Genomic DNA, 16,677 nt, shown 5'->3' with positions numbered 1-16,677 from the left:
TATATATGCTTACCAGCTGCAATAAGTAATTTGTTGAAAGTTAGCGCTCGTCCCGTGTTCCTGCTTCGTCCTTGTGTCGTTCTTGCTCTATGTATCCCAGTTTACGACTGAACTACCAATACGCCCAAACTTCTTCCCTGCTAAATTGCTAATGCTATATTTATGGAACCAACAAATGAACATGAGGTGTTTACAAAAATAATGAATTTAAATAACAGCAAAGCATTAGATATCGATAATTTACAAATAAAAAAATTAAATTAGGGGGTTTTACGTGCCAAAACCACTTTCTGATTGTGAGGCACGCCATAGTGGAGGGCTCCGGGACTGTCGACCACCTGGGGTTCTTTAACGTGCACCTAAATCTAAGTACACGGGTGTTTTCGCATTTCGCCGCCATCAATTTACAAATCAAGCCAATGAAATACGTCATGGAACACTTGCCCTTCACTCGCGCGTTGGTTCACATATTCAATTTAGCAATAGAGTCGGCTACTTTCCCAGGTCGTATGAAACGCGCTAGAATATCGGTGTTATTCCAACACGGTGATGTAAATAAAGCCTCGAATTACCGGCCAATATCTGTACTACCAATTTTTTCCGAAGCACTAGAAAAAATGGCTGTGGCTTAGCTAAGGTTAAGCCCAGGATGCGAAGCATACTAGCCTTTATTTTAGTTGTTGAACCACTGTTTAGCCTGGTGAACTGCTGTTGCTTGGCTATATTTGGTTCGGCTAGACGAAGAAACAACTCATGCGTTACTCTGCTTCGCCTTCAAGAGTGCAACGCGACAGCGTTCCCGTCGACCCGCCAAGGGGTGTAAGACAATGGGCTACGGCGCAGCGACTACGCGCCCCGCATTGGACGCGGTGAGCGTCGAGCAACGCAGCGTTCGGCGCGGCAACGAAATGTGCGCCTGAGCAAGCGACGCACGCCTGAGCCTTAGAAACAGCTCGTTTCTAAGGCAACACCGCATTCACTAGAGGCGCTTTTGTACCGCTTTGAAGCATCGTACTCGTGGCTCAGTGGTAGCGTCTGCGTCTCACACTCCGGAGACCCGGGTTCGATTCCCACCCAGCCCATCTTGCAAGAGTTGAGCCAAAGCCACCTAGAAAATCAGTCTCTGTAGCGCGCCGCAACCTTCGCTTCTCATTCCAACGAGCAGCTCTGTCTCCAGGAGGCATCTCACCTCGTGAGTGTCTAGCATAGGCAAGCGCAGCTGCTTATATACCGCCGTGACGCCGCGAGCGACGGCGCGAGTTGGAGCCCCGTTTCTCCTCTGTCGTGACGTCACGGTGTCACGTGGTATTAAAGGCGACACCGCCGCGCCTGAGGAGCTGGGTTGAGCTCTCGTAATATGCTTCGCATAAAATTATTTCTACACGCCCAAAAAAATTTCTAGCCAAACATGACGTCATAACAAATTCGCAATTTGGCTTTAGAAAGGGAAGATCTACGAAGACAGCTCTTCTATCCTTGAAAGACAATATTGTGTTAGCTATAGACGATAGGAATTTCGCCCTCGAGATTTTCGTTGACTTCGGCAAGGTGTTTGATTGCCTCAATCATGACATTCTTATGTCTAAACTTCCGATGTATGGAGTTCGCGGCGGTCCCCTTGCCTTGGTGAAGTCATACTTGAAAAATAGGATTCAATGTGTATGTATCGATACTTTCCAATCTTCTTTCTTCTCAATTAAAAACGGGTGCCACAAAGAAGTGTTTTGGGCCCACTATTATTTAACTTATACGTTAATGACTTAGTAAATATTGATGCTACAGTTGATTTCTTTATATATGCAGATAGTAGCACTTGAGCCTTTACTGGAATGGATGCGAACGAACTAATTATTAGGTGTAATGCCCTGCTACGTAATCTGTCTGAGTGGTCACAGTTAAATGGAATCTGAACTAATCCTCTTAAGACGAAAGCTGTTCTTTTTAGAGCAAGAAATAAAAGTTTTGAACTGGAACATTCGATAACTTATTTAGATAATAATATTGTGCCAACCCAAATAAAATAATTGGTACACCTTTTTTCTTTCATTTAAATTGGGATGCTCATTTTAATCAACTTCGCAGTAAATTTTCCGCAGTAGCCGGGGTGCTGGATCGCTGTAGAGCTCTCATGCCGGTAAAAACCGAGTTAGAGATTTATCACGCAATGTTTACCTCCCCATTTATTTATTGTAGTTTAGTATGGGGGACCACAGCACAAACAAACGTAGATAAAATAATTACATTACAAAAGGCGCTCCTCCGGCACATTGCCAGTACTTACTGTGTGCGCATGTGAGGAGCGCATTCGGATTACGTTGTCTTTAGACACGCATTCAGAGAACGGCGTCTTGTAGACAATCAGTTCGGATGCCATGAACGGTCATAATTCACCCACGCGGTCAGTTTGAGTGGAGCTGCGGTACGCGGCGTTGAAGTCCTGGCTTACGAGACATTTGCGGGGTAGAGACGCCACCTAGGTTTGAAACGGCCTAGAAACGCCATCAGGGTTTGAGACGGCCTAGCGATAAATTGTGCAGGCATGGCATGTGTTGCTGAGGCCGTCACTGACTACTCAGAAATGAGAGTGGAACGGAGTTCTAGGAAGAAGGAAAACAGTTTTGTTTTCCAATATCTTTACTTTTAGGAGTAAGCCAAGCCCTTTGGGTTTCGGCTTAACAACCCTTTAATTCTCATTGACGATTGCATCTGTTGGACGGACCGACAGCCCTACCACCCTTTTTCTTTGTCTGTTTCAGCTATGATAATCGGGACGATATGTTATCCCTCAGACTGGGCTGAGATCAGGATTGCTGAAAGATCAGTGAGGCTCCGTACCATTTTCTTTAAAACGAGTCTGGGCTCTAACAGTCATTGAGACAGTCGAAGAGTGAAACTTTGTTTCTCAATTGTTCAAGTTGTAATGCATTTGTTTTATCTGCCATGTATATAGAAAAGCAAACCTGTACATATTTCTTGTACATCTGATCTCCATCGCTTCCTGTCTGCATTCGATCAACAATTCCCGATCATCGTCCGAGAAACTTGACGTTCTAACGGAGAAACGAGGACATCAGACCAACGAAACTTTACTCAAGGTGTGCGAGAACATTGTGCGCGCTCCCGAGTAGATTTGTGAGCGTTGGTGGCATCACGCTCGGTTTCCTGGAATCATCAGGAATAAAAACAACTGCCTCGAGGAAAGCATTGAATATTTACACTATTTTATAACGTATGGATCAGCGCGGATATGTACGTTAGAACAAGAAGTACTGAAATATTAGGATGAAGTTTTGGCTGTTTATTCATTAAAACTTCTTCATGGGTGAGTTGGTGCATACTTGATTTGGAAATTATAACAGCGCTAACACATGCATCCACAAAGGAACAAGGACGAGACAAGCGCTTGTGTCTCGTCCTTGTTCCTTTGTGGAAGCATGTGTTAGCGCTGCTATAATTTTCAAATCACATTTGCTGCATATATTTTGGATGTCTAATGTGAAGATCTGAAGAAAAACATTTTGTGATTTTGTTACGATGAATGCTGACATGAAATATGAGCTCCAACACAGTACCCGTGGTGGAACTGGCCCCTGGACTACAGCACTACATTGAACCCCGAAATGCTGGTTTGATAAATACCAGTAATTGGAAAGCGTTTACCTTTTGAATTTTTGGTATGTCGGCGCCACTGCGCAGTCTTGGGGGCCCTTTTTATCACGAGCACTATGTTTAAGCTAATTTTCAAAGCTACTCTACACATTTTTGGAGGGGAGTAAGCTTTTTTAACGTCTAACCACTCTTCCAAAGTTATCGGTTAGCTCAAGACGTGCCTGCATGTGTTTCTAATATCCAGTATGTTGTCACGGATTGATTTGCGAAAGAGCATTATCTTATCAGATTGCGCGCGTGAAGCGAATACTGGCGTTTGTTCTACATCACATTTGAGGACCCGAGATCGCGCTGCAATGAACAAGCATTCCAATCTGATGAACCGATGCCTTGATCCCCAGATCAGATTCAGAGGAAGCTCTACTTTGCGCGCAGCCATCGTTGTGCTTTCAGTGTTTTCTTTTCCAGCGCAAGCTCACCTTATAATGAGTTAAATTCGTGACTCACTCTTTTGGAAGTGCCTTGTTCTTCACACCACTACAACTTGACAGTATAGACATGCTATATCTTCATTGAGTGAATACTGGGAAATGGACTAGGCCTTTTTTTTGCGCGTGTGCGTTTACACTTTTACCTCAATAATTTATTTTTCATAGTTACTTTTTAATTTAGTAGGCTGTAAAAGACAGCTACCTTATATTAACAGGAAGTCTTAATAATAAAAAAAATTTAAATGCTTATTAGTCGGTTTTCACCTCTCGGTAAGGAATTTCAATAAAGATATCCGTACGATAATTAAAAGCCTGTCCGCTTGACAACGCTTCATCTGAGTTGCCCCTTTGCAAGCTGATATTGACTTGAAGGTGGTTCGTGTCGTGGGCCCTTGAAATATGTCCAACGGTCAAACACGGGTTATTCCGAACGTTTCACTTTACGAAGGCGCATTAACCTCCTGTTTTTCACTCCCGTTCGCAAACGCGCATAAGACGAAAGTGATGCGTGAAGAGCGTCGTTAGTCCAAACCCACGAGCTACCGTAACTTACCTCGCCTACATCGCTGTCCTTTAGGCTTAGACAAGATATGTATATCTTAAATCGACGCATCACGAATCCGAAAAGAGCTGCCCGCGACCAGCCTAGCTAGATTTCTTTCATTTCGTACTTAATCCTAGCGGCTAATAGTAGCTCACGGAGCAGAGCGCTAAGTTTGGAAGTGGCAAAGAAGGTGCTCTATACTGTCTCGTCACCCACCGAAAATTGCACGCCGCGCTGCTGGCCATTCCTACAAAACTGTATATGTGACGCACAGCCAGTTGCAACACAACATCATTGTTTTGCGATGGGGAAATCCAGGTGAGAGGCAGGGTGGTTACAGAAATGAAGATGCGCTGTTTTCTGCAGCGATTTAGCCATAATTCATTGAGAAAAGGAAGAGCAAGCATCGGTGGAAGCACGTCTCAGCACATTGGGAAAACAGCGGGGGACAAAGAGTCCGGGTGGCAGGCGATGTCGCAGTTTAGGGTCGAGGGAATGTAAATGCAAGTTGATGAAACCAGTTGAATTCCAGTGTGGATGTGTGATGTGGCGAGTAAAAGATTGGAGTGACCGCCAAGGCATCCGTCCTTTGCGGAAGTATCAGCACCCACCGTTCTAGGTAATAAACGTTTGCTGAAGACCAATCTTGGCAATTACTTATTCATCGGTCATACCTCGCCGCGTATTCGTTAGTGACAGGGCCTCATAGCGTAATGGTTAGCATGCCCAGCTCCAAAATGCAGAATGTTGCGAATACATGCGCTTGAATCCCGGTGGTTTGTTTGTGAAGACACCTTTCTGTGCTCTCTTGTGACGGCGAAGCTCAGAATGATGCGGCAACCTGACAACAATGGTCGCTGTCAGCGTAACAGAATAAGCGGGCGTATAAGGTCACACCCAAAGCCGAAAGTTTATTCAAAGAAAATACAGTATGCTCCTGTCGACAAAAAAAAAAAAAGATGAATAACGAGCGCCGTTGTCAAGAAAGACAGGACCACGTTTCTATCCCGGTGATGAGCGGAAATGTACATTGATGGCATGTCAACTAGCGTATAAATGATACTTCATTAAGGTCGTTACGTGTTTGTGTTATGTCTAGCACGAGCAAGTAGTGTAAGAGATAACACTGGAGAGAAAGCAGTGAGCGAAGTACGCGAGAAGTACTTCAGGATAGGCATATTGAATGTCAACGCCGTGTTGAAGTCGCCAGGAAGGCTTGAGTGGTAGCATACCGTTGGGCGTATTTGGTAGCTACAGCGATAGACACACACGTTGCGGAAATAAACAGAGGAAAGGCGTCCAGTGAGTTGGACGATCTTTTCGAGCTCTGGCATAGTTTGAAAAATGAATGTGGTAAAGTATAACGCAGAACATAGTATAAAAAATTATGGGGTTTTACGTGCCAAAACCACTTTCTGATTATGAGGCACGCCGTAGTCGAGGACTCCGGAAATTTTGACCACCTGGGGTTTTTTAACGTGCACCTAAATCTAAGTGCACGAGTGTTTTCGCATTTCGCCCACATTGAAATGCGACTGCCGGGGCCGGGATTCGATCCCGCGACCTCGTGCTCAGCAGCCCAACACCATAGCCACTGAGCAACCACTGCGTACACGCAAAATAGTGTATACCCACCCAAATGAATCAGCATGGTCCTACTTGCGCGACACGCCATGGTGGCCTGCCACGAGGACACCATGGAATTGCGGCGATGACAGTTGATATTGGGTGCTTGTTGGGTGCTTGTACCTTATGCTTGTTCAAGCAGACAAAGAAACAGGGTTTGTTGTTCTACCAAAGGGAATGTTCAATGAAAAAGCGCAAGTGGCAATCAATAAGAATTTTGAGCCCATTAAGAAGAGTGCCGTTAGGGTCAAGACCAAGTTTATTAACTTCTGCAGGGAATTAAATCTTGACAAACTTGCGAGGGATATTGCTAATAGCAGAGGTAGTAGCCTAAACGCATTTTTTACAGCCAAGACCCACAAACCAGATATTCCATTCCGGACTATCGTTAGTGAAGAAGGTTCGTGGCAAATTAACGTTAGTCGGTTTCTGCAAAAGCATCTCAAAACGCTTGCTTTGGATGATCCGTTCTTAACAAAGAAATCTACGGATGTCGCGCTGTTTCTTGAGAGCACAGACAGCATTGGCTTTGGTTTTTCCGTAGATGTACAGGACTTGTTTTATTCTGTGCCTCAAGATCAGCTTTTGTTGGCTGTTAGAGAATGCGTAGAAACAAACGGCGAAGTGTCATTCCGGAATTCAACAGGCTTGTCAGTAGATAATTTTATATCGTTATTGCAGTCTTACCTCAAATCTACTTTTATTGTTTATGACAACCTGCCTTTTTTGCAGCGCAACGGTATCTGCATTGGGTCCTGCGTGGCTCCAATTCTTTGCGATATTTTTTTAGCAAAGGTAGATAGATTTTTAGATAGGTCTTTTTTGGGGGGGTTCGTTTTAAAGGTTTTTAGATACGTAGATGACTTTTTAGTGCTTTTAAAAAAGCAGACGGCCTTCACCTACCTCTCTACAGTAGGTGAAGTTTTAAACGCATTTGACAAGCATGCACTTGGGCTAAATTTTACCCACGAACTACCTGACGCAAACGCCTTACAGTTTTTAGACCTGAGACTAACCTTTGATGAAGAGCACGTTTGCTGGGGCTACTTCCCTCGCGCAAAAAAGGACTTGCTGCCATATGATTCAGCGCATTCCAAAACTGTAAAAAGAGCTATAGCGTCGCACTGTTTGGAATCGTCTCTTCAGAAGTCGTGCCCGCACCTGATGCAGACAAGTTTTGAGAATCAGGCCAGCCGACTTGTGGCGGCGGGGTTCCCCCATTCGGTTTTGATTGCGGTGGCTGAGACCCTCTTCCAGAAGCTAAAACTGGGAACACGAGTAAAAGATGACCGTCGGAAGACCGACAAGCCTTTGGTTGTGCCGTACCTGCACAAAACTTCGCACAGTCTTAAGAAGGTAGCCAACAGGCATGGTGTTTCCGTTGTTTTTTCTGCACCCAACAAGCTGGCACAGTTGTGCCCACGCATCTGCAACTCTAAAAAAAGAGGTTGCCAGCTAAAACATGAGAAGCCGTTCATCAAGTGTGCCACAGGAGTGGTCTACGCCATTCCCTTGAAGTGTGGAAAGGCTTATGTCGGCCAAACCGGCCACTGCATTAATGAACGCTTGGGGGAACATGCCCGAATTTTAAGCAACTTAAAGGACAAGTACGCACATTTGGTCGCGCATGTAATTGGATGCACAGGATGCGAGGCTCGTTTGAGAGAGACAAAGATTCTCGGCAAAAGTGCCGACGCGACGGCGCGCGTCAGTTTGGAAGCGTTCTACATACACAAATATGGCAGCAAGTGCGTAAGCACCCCTTCTGTATCGCTTTTTGCGGCAGAGCTTAATTTTTTGGAAGCGGCTGCTTACTGATTTCATTGTATCTTAGTATCCCTCGCCTTTTGTTAGTGTTTGTCTACTTTTTTTTTCGTTTTCTTGTTTCTTCGCGTCTGAATGCGTTGAATGCTGGCACGTTCGTTCATCGATGCGCATCGTCATTTTCCCCGATTGTATCACTCCCTTCCCCCTTCACTTCTGCCTTTCCCCTTATATAAGGCACCCGTCTTCCGTTAATAAAAGTTAGTTGACAGTCAGCGCTTGTGTCCTGTCCCTTATACTTTGTGGTTGCATGTGTTTGCGCTGTAAACAGTTTTCTTGTCAAGTATGCACCAACTCGCCCAGAAAGAAGTTTTAATTTTAACTAAGATGTCCGAGGGACATTTCTGCGGTATAAGAGCACATCCCCCCCCCCCCCCCCCCCCCTTAGAACACAAGTAATCTTGCGAATAGGGGCATCATAAGATCGAGTACTACGACGCTTGTTGATCTTGTTCAAGATGACGTCAACGTTTCATTCAGCGTTTATTTCTGAGAAAATGAGTTCAAGTTACGTTTATTTGCATCAGTATGGAGGGCGTAATCAGGCAAAAATTGACAACATTTCATTAGTTGGTGCCTGAGCACTCTGCGTAGATTACGTACGACAGTGATAGAAAAGAAATACAACATTATTAAAGAGTATAATTCAGAAGCAAGCTGACGATTTATAGCAGTGTAATAAAAAGGAAGTAGTACCTCCACAGTATAGCTGTGGAGCGCGCAAATAATGAACAGGCTAAAAAACCGGTCTTGTAGGTGTGTAACTGGATAGACCGTTCGCGCCTTGGCAATAGGATAAGGTTGCTGCTGAAGGCAGAAAGTCTAGTGGGCAATTAAGTCGGCCTGTCGGCTCTCGTCACTTATAAATCCCGATAAGGATGCGTTGACGCCACGACGACAGGAGACTGTACGCCAACAAATAAATGCTTTTTTAAAGTGGAGCTTCCTTTGCTTCTTCCTTCGACTTTTCCACTGGTGCTGTTGCTGTCTTGCACGCCGTGTCGGAGGGAGGTTCAGAGCGTGCATATACATAGAAGGAGCGTCGAAAAGAAGTAAAGCGGCGCAAGAAACTCGTTTGGACCTTTCCATCGCGTCACATGCGCATAGTGCCCTCTGGAACGCCCTGGGTGTCGTCACATTAGTCTCTTGACAGCTGTAATTATCCGCGACTCCCCGCAATAAGCATTGCCAAAACTGCAGCGCTTATTCTGCCAAAACTGCAGCGCAACATGCAGGTCCTGAAGAGAGGTAGATAGAATGGTAAGAGAGGGGGCAGGGGGAAGAGGCGGAGAATGGGTAGAAACGGGTGTTGTATTTAGTTTCGTTATTCATTTGAGTTCTTTATTTCCCAGAGGCCGCGCTTTTATTCTTCATTACATATATATATATATATCTATATATATATATATATATATATATATGTATATATAAACGAGAAGACAGCGGGTTAACCGAGGGGCACGATTCTTATTAGTCATATTATGAGAAGCCAACAAGCACTGACACCAAGGACAACATAGGGGAAATTACTTGTGCTTAACAAATGGAATCTTGAAACGATAAGTTAATGGAAATTAAAGTGGATGAAAAAACAACTTGCCCCAGGTGGGAACCGAACCCACAATCTTCGCATTTCGCGTGCGATGCTCTACCAATTGAGCTACCGCGGCGCTGTTTTTCCATCCACTTCCTTGGTTATTTATGTGTACTAGTAGAACCCTGGGAGTGTTAGCCAGCGCCACCACTCACGGACCTTGGCGGCGGACTTGGAACGTCCTTGTTGCCGCAGGCGTCATGAGAACGTGATCTTTTTGGGTCAAGGCAACTGGTCAATAAACCCACATATGCTACCTTAAGGTACCAATGTTGCCGGATTCGAGACCCTCGTTATGTAATAAACGAGAAGAAAGGGGGTTAACCGAGGGGCACTATTTTTATTAGTCATATTATAAGAAGCCAGCAAGCACTGACACCAAGGACAACATAGGGGAAATTACTTGTGCTTAATAAATGGAATGTAGAAACGACAACTTAATGGAAATTAAAGTGGATGAAAAAACAACTTGCCGCAGGTGGGAACCGAACCCACAACCTTCGCGAAATGCGAAATATATATATATATATATATATATATATATATATGGTTTTACACGTTCAATAAACGGTTTTTTCCATCGGGACAGCTGGAGCCTGACTTCCACTTTCGGTCAGTACCACATTGGCGACGAGGATCGAGGATGTTGTGAACGTACCCCCAGCCCCGCTGCGCCATCCGGATTCGCCCACCATGAGCTTCACCGGGCTTGCTCCGCCACCGTTTTTCCTTCCGATGCCCGGCCGTCCGTCATTGCCATGGGAGCAGTGGGAGCAGATGTTCAACGTGTACTTGCTGGCATCCGGAGCCGCCGCATTCAAGCCGGAGCAACGCAAGGCCATTCTTTTGCATTGTTTGGGGGCGTAGGGCCAGCGTATTAATCAGACGCTACATGCAGGGACCAGCGCCGCAGCACCGGCAGCGCCAAGTGCAGCAGCACTGGCCGATCACAAGTCTGTCGTGGCCCCTCCTGACGAATACGACTCTGCACTCGCCGCATTACGGCACCAGTTTCCGACGTCATGCAACGTTATCGTCGAGCGTCATCGCTTTCACCGCCACAGCCAAAACACAGGGGCAGTCTCCCTTGAAACGAACGGATGGGTTTTCGGGCAAATAGAACGTTTCAAACGCACATTGAAAAATTTCTTTCGACTCTCACTCCTCGAAAGACGACCACTCCGGCAAGCTGTCACAGAATACCTTGCCATTTACTGCTGTACTCAGCACGCCACCACTGGTGTCGCCCCAGCAGTTCTGCTGCATGGTAGGATGCCCCGAACCAGGCTGGATGTCGTGGGTTTCTCAGCACCAGCATTTGCGGAAGACCCAGTCAAGGAGTTGGCGCGACTTCGTCAAAGGGTTCGGCGTCAACAGCAGAGGAGCAAGCACTACACGGACAAAAGGAGAGCCGCCAAGAAGAGGAAGATAGCCGTAGGCGATTTTGTCCGCATCAAAAAACAGTCCGTTCATTTCAAGGGAGAGTGCGCCTTTTCTTCACCAACTAAGTGATCGAGAGCAGGGGACCAGCTTCTTTCCAACTTGGAGACGGCCGTACGTGGAATGCATCCAAGCTTTCCAGGGTTCCGGAGAGGGGCACTTGGGAACCAGGCCAAGCTGCCACGCCGCAGCCGCGGTCTCCTGATGCGCTGCAGCCCACCACGCCACAGCTTCCTGATGTGCTGCAGTCCGCCACGCCGCAGCCGCGGTCCCCTGATGTGCTGCAACCTACCGTGCTACAGTCGCCTTCTCACAGGACGCAGGTGCGGTCTCCTGGCATACTACAGCAGTAGTCTACAAGCCCGTTGCCTTCGTCGCGAGTGCGACGTCCAACGCGGCCGATCCGAGAGCGCCGGCCACCGGCCTGGCTCCAAGATTATCAGACCGACTAGTTGGCGGTCTGACGTTGTGTACACAGTTTGTAAATATGTGTATATAAGTACAGTGTGCATGCCTTGGGGTTTTCCTTACTAATACTTACTAACAACTAATCACTAAATATAAGGGAGGGAGTATGTTGTATTTAGTTTCCTCATTCATTTGAGTTCTGTATTCCCCAGGGGGCGCTTCTGTTCTTCATTAAATATATATATTATAATACCGAGACCGACCAAGTTGTCCAGCGCTGTTTATTCCAAAAAAAGGCAACGCCCGCAGCTCACGCGCGAAGAAGTCGAAGAAGAGGGAAGATGATGATGGCTATGTACAAATGAAAACGACGAAGTACGTTAATAGTGCTTACACTAACTTCCCCCCGTCATGGAAGCGGCCAGCCTGGCCGCAGATTAGAGATTATCTAAACGGGGAGTGAAGGGCTTCATCCGCGACACCTGAACAATTTCGGCATTCCGGCGGCGCCGGTCAGTGACGGAGTGTACTGGGCGGACGAGATAGTTCACTGCAGATGTTTGCTGCACAACGGTGTATGGACCAATATAGCGTGGAAGGAACTTCTCACAGAGGCCTGGGGTTCGGACTGGAGTCCAAAGCAGGACTTGGTCTCCTGGGTGAAAACGTAGGTCACGGCGTTTGTTGTCGCAGTAACGCTTGCGTTCAGCTTGGGTAGCTTCTGTGCTTTGCCGGGCGATTTGACGGCAATGTGCAACTCGGGCAGCAAAATCTTCTGGAAACGACGCGTCAGGCGAAGAAGGTGCGAAAAATAGTTCTCTGTCGAATATGGTGGAAGGAGATCGTCCATACACAAGGAAGAAAGGGCTGTAGCCGGTAGTCCGTTGAATAGCAGTATTATATGCGAATGTCACAAAAGGAAGAATTTTATCCCAGTCAGTGTGGTCAGGACGGATGTACATGGCAATCATGTCAGACAGCGTACGGTGGAAGCGCTCAGTAAGGCCATTGGTTTGCGGATGATAAGTAGAAGTAGATTTGTGGACGGTATTAGTGGCTCGAAGAACTTCCTCGAGAACTTGTGAAATGAACGCCTTGCCACGGTCACTGAGAAGAACGCGAGGAGCCCCGTGGCGCAAGACGATGGCGCGCAAGAAAAAGTCGGCGACCTCAGAAGCGGTGCCGGATCGCAGAGGGGCAGTCTCGGCATATCTTGTTAAATGGTCGACTGAAGTGACAATCCAACGGTGACCGGAGGGTGTCAACGGCAAGGGACCATATATATCAATGCCAACAAATTCAAAAGGTGCGTCCGGGCAAGGGAGAGGTTGTAGTAAACCGGCAGGAGGGGATGTCGAGCGTTTGCGGTGCTGACATGACGCACAAGAGGCAATGTATTTGGCCACCGTTGTGGATAGGCCAGGCCAGAAGCAGCGGGTCTTTATGCGGTCGTAAGTCTTGTGGAAGCCTAAGTGGCCAGCCGATACATCGTCGTGAAGTGCCTCTAATACCCGCAAGCGAAGGCAGCGAGGTAGAACTGGGACCCACCGGTGACCTGTTGGGTGGTAAACGTAGCGGTGTAGCACGCCACCTTGAAGGCGGAATTGTCGAAGTTGGCGTCGCAAGCGGCTGTTGGGTGGTTCGGTGAACCCACTAAGGCAATCCATGAGAGCTCGACAGTAGGAGTCGGCCCGCTGAAGCGAGACGAAATCAGAGCGTGATGAAAGCGTAACTTGGTCCAGGGGCGTTATCGAGAGCTGGTGGGAGGCAAGCGTAGCATCGGAACGACGTGGTTGGGAAGACGACGGCGCGTTACCGGGAGAGAGTGAGAGTGGGCAGCGAGACAATGCGTCTGCATCATGATGGCGTTTTCCAGACTTGTATGTTATAGTGAAGTCATATTCCTGCAATCGCAGTATCCAGCGTCCTAAGCGTCCTGACATGTTTTTCATTGATGACAGCCAACACAGAGCATGATGGTCGGTGACGATGGTGAAGTGGCGGCCGTAAAGGTATGGGCGAAATTTCTGAATCGACCAAACGATAGCCAGGCACTCTTGCTCTGTAATGGTGTAGTTCCGCTCAGCTGGAGAAAGTGTTCGGCTGGCATATGCTATGACTTGCTCTTTAGATTCTGTATTACGTTGCAGAAGTACTGCGCCAATACCTTGTGAACTTGCGTCAGTATGGAGTATGGTGGGGGCACGATTATCGAAGTGGCGAAGCACTGGTCCAGAAGTAAGATGCCGCTTAAGAGCTTGAAAAGCCGACTCGCAGTCGCTAGTCCACGTGAAAGAGGCACCGGTAACCAGTATCTTGTGTAGAGGAGCTGCTATTGCTGCGAAGTTGCGTATAAATCTACGAAAATATGACGCCAAGCCGAGGAAACTACGTAGATCTTTCTGTTGCTGGGGGCGAGGAAACTGAAGAACGGCACTAATCTTTTCGGGGTCAGGCTGGATGCCAGCTTTTGAGACGACGTGACCCAATACTTTTATTGTTTTGCTTGCAAATTTGCATTTTTTTGTATTGATTTGGAGACCAGCATTCGCAAGGCACTTGAGAACTTCGTCTAATCGATGAAGATGTTGGCTGAAGTCAGACGAAAAGATGACAATATCGTCCAGATAACAGAGGCATGTCTTCCATTTTAGACCACGAAGGACGTTGTCTATCGTGCGCTCAAATGTGGCAGGAGCATTACAAAGGCCAAAAGGCATCACGTTAAATTCATAAAGGCCATCCGGTGTAGCGAATGCGGTCTTTTCTTTGTCAGTCTCGTTCATCGGAATTTGCCAATATCCTGACCGAAGATCAAGGCTGGAGAAATACTCCGCCCCTTGTAGTGTGTCCAAAGCGTCGTCAATTCGAGGTATTGGATATACGTCCTTGCGTGTGATCTTATTGAGCGCTCGATAATCCACGCAAAAGCGAACTGAGCGATCTTTTTTCTTTACCAGGACCACGGGAGACGCCCATGGGCTAGATGAAGGTCGTATTATCTTCCGCGCAAGCATGTCAGCAACCTGTTGTTCAATGACCTTTCGTTCGGACGGCGATACACGATAGGGGCGTCGTCGTATAATAGCGGAACCATCGGTTTCGATGCGGTGTGTAGCCGCAGGAGTTTGGCTCAACACAGGGGAACAGCTATCGAAACAGGCTTTGTGTTTTGCCAAGACCACCATTAGGGCTTCGGACTGCGCGGCTGTTAGGACAGAACCAAGAACGGCTGGAGGAGGGAAAGAATCATCCAAACCTGAGGTTGGGGCTGGCGATGAAAAAGGGCAAAGCGCGACTAGAGAGATAGGTTGAGTGTCGGCGAGGGTTGCCACAGTCATCCCTTTGGGCAGCATCACAGGATCTGGGGTCGTGTTGCAAGCAGACAGAAGGGCGCGGCCGCGTGAAAACCGGACGAGACAGGTGGCAATGAGAATTCCGCGAGAAGTACAGCGGGAAGAAGGGGCGACTAGGGCGTCTCCGTCGGCGATCTGACTGGATGTTACGGCTACAACGTCTTCGTGACCAGGACGCAGGACGTAGTCGGCAGCGATGGTCAGGTTCACGCATGAAAGTGAAGAGTTCGCAACAGGTTCAAGCTCTGTATCCGTGATGTGGACAACTTCCTCTCTACATGAAATGACGGCTGAAGCAGAATGTAGGAAGTCCCAACCCAGTATAAGTTCATGGATACACGTTGGAAGGATGATAAACTCGATGTGGTGGCGTATGCCGTCGATGAGAACACGAGCAGTACACTGTCCGTCAGGGTGAATGAATGCATTATTAGCACCACGCAAAATAGGTCCAACATAAGGCGTTTTTACTTTAGGGAGCCGCGAACACAGATCACTCCGAAGAACAGAAACGGCGGCACCGGTATCGATGAGAGCTGACGCGGGAACACCTTCGACAGTCACAGAAAGCATGTTGGCCGGGCGAACAGGAGGAATTTTTGAAGACCGATAAGAAGCAGTTTCCCCTCCAAAAACTGCAACAGTTAGTTTTCCGAGTGCTGGTCGACAAAATGGGAAGTGGGGCGAAGCGGTGATGTAGAGCGCCGGTAAGGGGATGGGGAACGACGTCTGGCCGAACGGGAACTATGAGGCAGATTGGGAGCAGCTGGTGGAGACGGAGAACGCTGTTGCGGGGACGAGTACGGTCCGGGATAGTAGTCGTCTGATCGGCGAGTGCGGTCTCTTTCGTGCTCAGCATAGCCTCGCCTTTCATCCTGCTGGCGCCGGCGACAGAAGCGAGATATATGGCCGCGTATACCGCAGTAAAAACAAACTGGACGAGGTGGACGCCACTGAGGGTACGATGGCGCAGCAAGTGCTCTGGTTCCCATCGAAGCCAAATGGTCATAGGAAGCGCCAGTAGGCACGGAAGGCACGGTAGGGGTGGGTAGCGAAACAACATCCGCGTAGGTAGGTGTGGAGCGCGCTACCGGAGCAAGATGCGTCATGGGTGTAGTCATCGCTGTCAACTCCTGCTTTACGATCTCGCGCAAGTCAAAGGCGGGGGTTGGGGCGCAGGCAGCTGGTGGACGCCTGAGGTCTTGTAGTTGAAGCTCTTCGCGGATGATGGTGCGGATAAGAGCACGTAGATCTGGAGAATGGGGAACCTGAGGATCGCTGCAGTCATGTGGAAGGCGAATAGACTGCAGCTCGTCGAGGCGTTGACACGTTGAAGTGATGTCTTGGACAGAAGCCGGATTTTGCACGATTAAGGCGTTGAATGCGACAGGCCCAATGCCTTTTAAGATGTGGCGAACGCGTTCGGCTTCCGTCATGCTAGGATTCGCACGGCGGCACAGAGCCAAGACATCCTCTATGTATGAGGTGTAAGACTCTTGGGGAAGTTGGCGCCGCGTTCCCAGCTTCTGTTTGGCGACTTCTGCACGGCCAGACGAGGAAGCGAAGATTTGCCGCAGCTTCGAGGTAAACGTGGACCAATCCGCAATGTCGGATTCGTGGTTGAAATACCACGTCTTTGCAACACCGGTCAAGTAGAAGGCGACGTGCCTCAATTTCTGGGTGTCGTTCCACTTGTTGCAAGAACTCACGCGGTCGTAGTGGTCGATTCAATCGTCTACGTCATCACCGCGGAGTCCCGCGAAGACAGGGGGATCGCGCTGAGGG

The sequence above is a fragment of the Dermacentor andersoni genome, chromosome 5 (assembly GCF_023375885.2).
Source record: "Dermacentor andersoni chromosome 5, qqDerAnde1_hic_scaffold, whole genome shotgun sequence".
Classification (NCBI taxonomy): Eukaryota; Metazoa; Arthropoda; class Arachnida; order Ixodida; family Ixodidae; genus Dermacentor; species Dermacentor andersoni.
The sequence above is the reverse complement of the archived record's forward strand: the minus strand, read 5'-3'. Positions refer to the sequence as shown.